Source organism: Salvelinus alpinus, chromosome 14 (genome assembly GCF_045679555.1).
Source record: "Salvelinus alpinus chromosome 14, SLU_Salpinus.1, whole genome shotgun sequence".
Lineage (NCBI taxonomy): Eukaryota > Metazoa > Chordata > Actinopteri > Salmoniformes > Salmonidae > Salvelinus > Salvelinus alpinus.
Genome location: NC_092099.1, coordinates 39,737,248 through 39,743,247, shown reverse-complemented (window position 1 = coordinate 39,743,247; position 6,000 = coordinate 39,737,248).

Sequence of the window (6,000 nt, the reverse complement as noted above, 5' to 3'; positions counted from 1 at the left end):
GATGACTAGACTGGGGACGCGTGTGCATCCGCATGCGCCTTCTCACACATGTTGATTTTGTCCATCCACACCAAACGCGATCAGGACGCGCAGGTTGAAATATCAAAACGAACTCTGAACCACCAATATTAATTTGGGGACAGGTCGAAACGCATGAAACATTCATGGTCATTTAGCTAGCTAGCTAGCTGTTGCTAGCTAATTTGTCCTGGAATATAAACATTGGGTTGTTATTTTACCTGAAATGCACAAGGTCCTCTACTCCGACAATTCATCCACAGATAAAAGGGTACACCTAGCAAGTTTCTATTAATCTCTCCTCCTTCTGTCTTCTTCTTTGCACTTTAAATGGTGGTTGGCAACCAACTTTAAAGGGAACTACCACCACCAACTGGACTGGAGTGTGGACCTCAGTTCAGCTTTCAATCACCCACTTGGGTTTATGCTCCTAAAAACCAATGAGGGGATGGGAGAGGTGGGACTTGCAGCGCGTCAGGCATAAAAATAGAACCAAGTTCGATTTTAGCGCCTGGCTACGCAGACGCTTGTTGACGCATGCCAGCAAGTAGTTTGGAGGAAATTATTGACGAACATGTGTGTACGCCGGGGAATTTAAAGCTGCTGACACTCTCTACTGCATTCCCGTTGATGTGGTTCAGTGCATGTTACCTTCTCTGCTTCATGAATTCAACAATCAACTTCTTTTGTCTTGCAGACGTTAAGGGAGAGGTTGTTGTCCTGGCACCACAATGCCAGTTCACTTACCTCCTCCATATAGGCTGACTCGTTATCAGGACTACAACAGTGGTGTCATCAGCAAACTAGTCCTGTCCTGGCTGTGTTGTGTGTCTGTTTTCTCACGGTGTTATTTAGATGAGTTCTGCATTGCATTCTGAGTCCGTTTATTGACCAAGCAGCAGTGTGAAATCCAGAATAATTGTTTTCACAAGTCCCTTGGCACAATGAGTTCTATTCAGTTTACGCTGTAAGTCCAACAGAGAGAAAAGAAAAATGTCTAAGTTTCAATTTCCTAAAACTAAACTGCCAGTTGTTTATGTTTATGTAAGAGCAGTTGTTTATGTTTTTGTAAGAGCAGTTGTTTATGTTTATGTAAGAGCAGTTGTTTATGTTTCTAATATTGTGGTGGCAGAATTTGGGGTAAGACGTTGTAACTTCTCAAGGGATATGTTCTATGTTGGACTGTGATGTTATGCCTTTCATAGACTCCTGGTATGTCTGCACCCTAACACGTTGTGTTCCGGAACTGTTGCTTGTCAAAAATAACTGTTGTGTAACAATATGATTGTATTATCACCTCACAATTATAAGGGACATGGAACCATTTACTAATCAAGTTCTTCCCTGTGAAATCAGACACAGATCTCCCTCGCAGCTGCTTGAATAAAGATTTTTCTATTATAGAATTAAATAGTCTCTGCCTTAATCTTTGGATTGAGTTTTCCACAACAATATGAAATGGTGGAATCCATAGCCCTCTTCAATTGATTTGTTGTCAATATCAAGTAGTATTGCATAGCTAGATGCCGTATTGTTGCATACACATCATGACTAGGAGAATCCTAAAAGCCTGGCAAGAACAAGGCTAAATGTCAAGCAATAAAGTGGGGTACACCAACATCCCCTGAGAATCCACTCATCAAGGCAACTCTATCCCCCTCATCTCAAGAGTCCCTTATTACTAGACAAAGCTTGCCAAGAGTCAACAGGTGTTATAATCTAGTCACCATCTCACAATGGAAAATAGATGCTCAAGTACTAAGAAACAAACAGCTCCTTTAGTTGACAGGGAAAACTCCTGCATGCAGGGCATATTCGGTAGCATGGTCCCTTCGCAGCAGCACACACCTTTGGCTTACACTACTACCAGAGCATCTACTGACATACAGTGATGAGAAGGGAAGAGAGGAGGGGAGTGCACTGTGACAGCTTACCAAGACTGCGGCAGGCAGCAGCAGCTTGACAGGCATAGCAAAGTCCCACTGCCTTGGCGCCGCTGGTGTTGTTGACAGTACAGAGAGGTGGGAGGACATCACAGCCATCAACAACACGGCTGCCTGCTCAGATACACATACACACACATATACACAGGGTTGCAAAGGGTCGGAAACTTTCCGGTAAATTTACGGAATTTTTACGTATATTTTCCACTGGAATTTAAGCCCAGGAATTTGGGGAATTTTGCTTAAATTCATTAAAAAAGGTAGCTTATAATAGTGAAAAAAATGTTGTGGGATGCACATAAGGCAATTCATGGTCTTGTGGCATATTTTGGTTAAACTATCCCCAATTCAATGGAATTGCAACCCTCTGCATGCACAGTGCATTCTTCCATCACATGTACAGCTGATTCTCAAGATCTTGCACACTAATGAGATGCTATTGAGCCCACACTACTACACTGTCTGAGCCAAGGACTACATGCTTTCTGGTAATTTTTGATTACAATACTGGGTGCGGTGAATATATTTTATATGACAAACATTATTTTTTGTTAACTAGTAAATAGTAGCATACAGCAAAGTGTGTTTAAATAATTTCTAACTTTTTAACAATTTCTGCTAGTTAGTGTTTGCTACCATGTGGGTTTTAGCTTGCTTGAGCCTGCTAACTGAGGAGTGTTAATTCACCTGTTTCCATACATGTTTCATTTTAAAACATTTATCTTACAAAGGAGTTGTTTAATCTAACTGCTTAACTATTTATTAGTACATGGAATTGTATTTGGTAATTTTTTTGTAATTTTTTCTAATCTTTACAAGAATATTCCACGGGCACCAACTGATGTGTGGAGACATTTCACTGCAGCTAAAATAGAAAGAAAAGCTGTGTACGTTTGCAAATACTGTGCCAAATCATATGTGAAGAATGCAACAAAGATGCAGAATCATCTGGCCAAATGCATAAAGTTCCCTCAGCGCTAACAAAAAGCAACCTCTGACAAAAGTCCCTCTACTTCTATTCGAAGTGAAAATGATGAATCAGACACCTTATCGATAGCAACAGCTCATGGTCCTTCTGGAATCAGAAGTTTTTTTGACTCAATGGAGGAACGTAGTCAGAGAAATGCTGATGAATGTATGCAACTGGTTCACCTCTGATGCTCACAGGCAATGTGTATTGGAAGAGATTTCTGAATGTTCTTTGCCCAGCATACACCCCTCCAACCAGACATGCTTTATCTACTCATTTGCTGGATGTAGAGTTCAACAGAGTTCAAGTGAAGGTGAAGCAAATCATAGAGAAAGCAGACTGTATTGCAATCATCTCTGATGGGTGGTCGAATGTTCGTGGGCAAGGAATAATTAACTACATCATCTCCACCCCTCAACCAGTATTCTACAAGAGCACAGACACAAGGGACAACAGACACACTGGTCTCTACATTGCAGATGAGCTGAAGGCAGTCATCAATAACCTTGGACCACAGAAGGTATTTGCACTGGTGACAGACAATGCTGCGAACATGAAGGCTGCTTGGTCTAAAGTGGAGGAGTCCTATCCTCACCACACCCATTGGCTGTGCTGCTCATTCATTGAATCTGCTCCTCAAGGACATCATGGCACTGAAAACAATGGATACACTCTACAAGAGAGCCAAGGAAATTATTAAGTATGTGAAGAGTCATCAAGTTATAGCACTACCTCACCAAGCAAAGTGAGAAGAATAAGAGCACCACATTGAAGCTGCCCAGCAACACCCGTTGGGGTGGTGTTGTCATCATGTTTGACAGTCTCCTGGAGGGGAAGGAGTCTCTCTAAGAAATGGCCATATCACAGTCTGTCGATATGGACAGCCCCATCAAGAGGATCCTCCTGGATGATGTATTTTGGGAGAGAGTGGTAAGCAGCCTGAAACTCCTCAAACCTATAGCAGTAGCCATTGCACGGATTGAGGGAGACAATGCCATCCTGTCTGATGTTCAGACCCTGCTTGCAGATGTAAGAGAAGAAATCCGTACTACCCTGCCCACTTCACTGTTGTTCCAAGCAGAGGAAACTGCAGTTCTGAAATACATCAAAAAGCGTGAAGACTTCTGCCTGAAGCCCATACATGACACAGCGTACATGTTGGACCCCAAGTATGCTGGCAAGAGCATCCTGTCCGGTGCAGAGATCAACAAAGGCCTATGGTGTCATCCCTACCGTGTCTCGCCACCTTGGCCTGGATGAGGGCAAGGTTCTTGGCAGTCTGGCGAAGTACAATTCCAAGCCAGGGCTTTGGGATGGAGATGCAATATGGCAGTCATGCCAACATATCTCATCAGCCACCTGGTGGAAGGGACTTTGTGGAGCTGAGGCTCTTTCTCCTGTTGCCTCCATCATCCTCCAAATCCCACCAACATCAGCCGCCTCAGACCGCAACTGGTCCTTGTTTGGGAACACACACACCAAAGCACGCAACAGGCAAAAAATTGGTGTCCATCCGGGCAAATTCGAGGCTTTTTGAGCCTGACAACGAGCCATCCTCAACAAGGTTGGAAAGTGACAGTGAAGATGAGACCTCAGAGTCTGATGTTCAAGTGGTGGATATTGAGGTCCAGCGTGAAGACATGGAAGTTTGAGAGGAAGACAACCAAAGCTTTAGTTTCTAGACTATCATTTTACAGATGTATGTTGAAAACATTTTTGGGAGATGCGATGGATCATTGGGGATCATTCAATATTCCCTTTCTTTTGTTGTTCAGTGAAATCATCGCATGTGAAGAGTCAACTCATTTAATTAAAGTTCAATTCGTAACTAAATTGTTTAGTTTTTTTTCTACTGGAAGGATGTAATCATTTGCAATTATGTCTACTAATGATAAGGTAAAATGTTTTTGTTTCTGTCTCCATATGATATGGTAAATATATCCAATGCAAAAAACATTTACATTTAAATGGTATTAATATTAATTTGCATATATTTCCGTTAATTGACATATATTCCCGTTAATTCTCATGGAAGGTTTCCACCTCTGAATATTCCCCAAAATGTGCAACCCTACACACACACAAGCGCACACACACACACGGCTCTCTCCTTCCCTGTACAGGCATGCCACTCTTCCCAATTGCTCCATGTTATTTGTAAATACTTAACAAAACAAAAACAACAAAGCTATGCTTCCTTAGGGACAAAAATAAAAGTCTAATACTTCCTAGCTTTGATAGCACTTTCAAGCTAAAGCCAATTTAATAGGTTTATTTGTCCTATGTTTCACTAGGACCACATTTTTAAGACATACTCATACTGCCATCTGTTGGTGATTAGCAATGTGGTTCAGAGCATGTGAAAGGACCACATTTTTAAGACATACTCATACTGCCATCTGTTGGTGATTAGCAATGTGGTTCAGAGCATGTTACCTTCTCTGCTTCCTGAATTCAACTATCAACTCCTTTGTCTTGCAGACGTTGAGAGAGAGGTTGTTGTCACGACGTGGCCCTTTGGGGTCTATATCGTGGCTCCCCCCCTCTCTCACTCTCCCACCACAAGTTTTATGACTTTACGACAGGTCATAAATTCCTGGCAGAGACTCTCTCCCCATGGTCATGCAGAAAGAGAGGGGAAAGAAACATATGGAACAAAGATATTCTCTTTGTTCAACTCCTAATCCCCAAAATTGGAGGATTAAACAATATTTCTATTTTTGAGAATGTGAGAATGGTCCGTGGGTATTTAAAGAACAATCCTGTCGAAGTTGTTTTAATTTGTGACATCAAGAAGGACGGTAGCACAGAATAACTGTAGCTTTGGACATTTCTCCATTATAAGTTTTCTACCTGAATGTTGTGTAAAATATATGATTGAATATGAAACTATTTGTGAGAAGATGTAATGTCATGTTAGCCTTCTAAACGAGATACTTGTTTAGTTATAAAGTTTTAACTAGTCAGTGGCCACACCCCCATGAGCCCAGACATTACGTCGGCGTCATAGCCCGCCCTTTTCTCAGAAGTGTATAAAACTCACTCCTGACGAAATGTACATTAGACCAG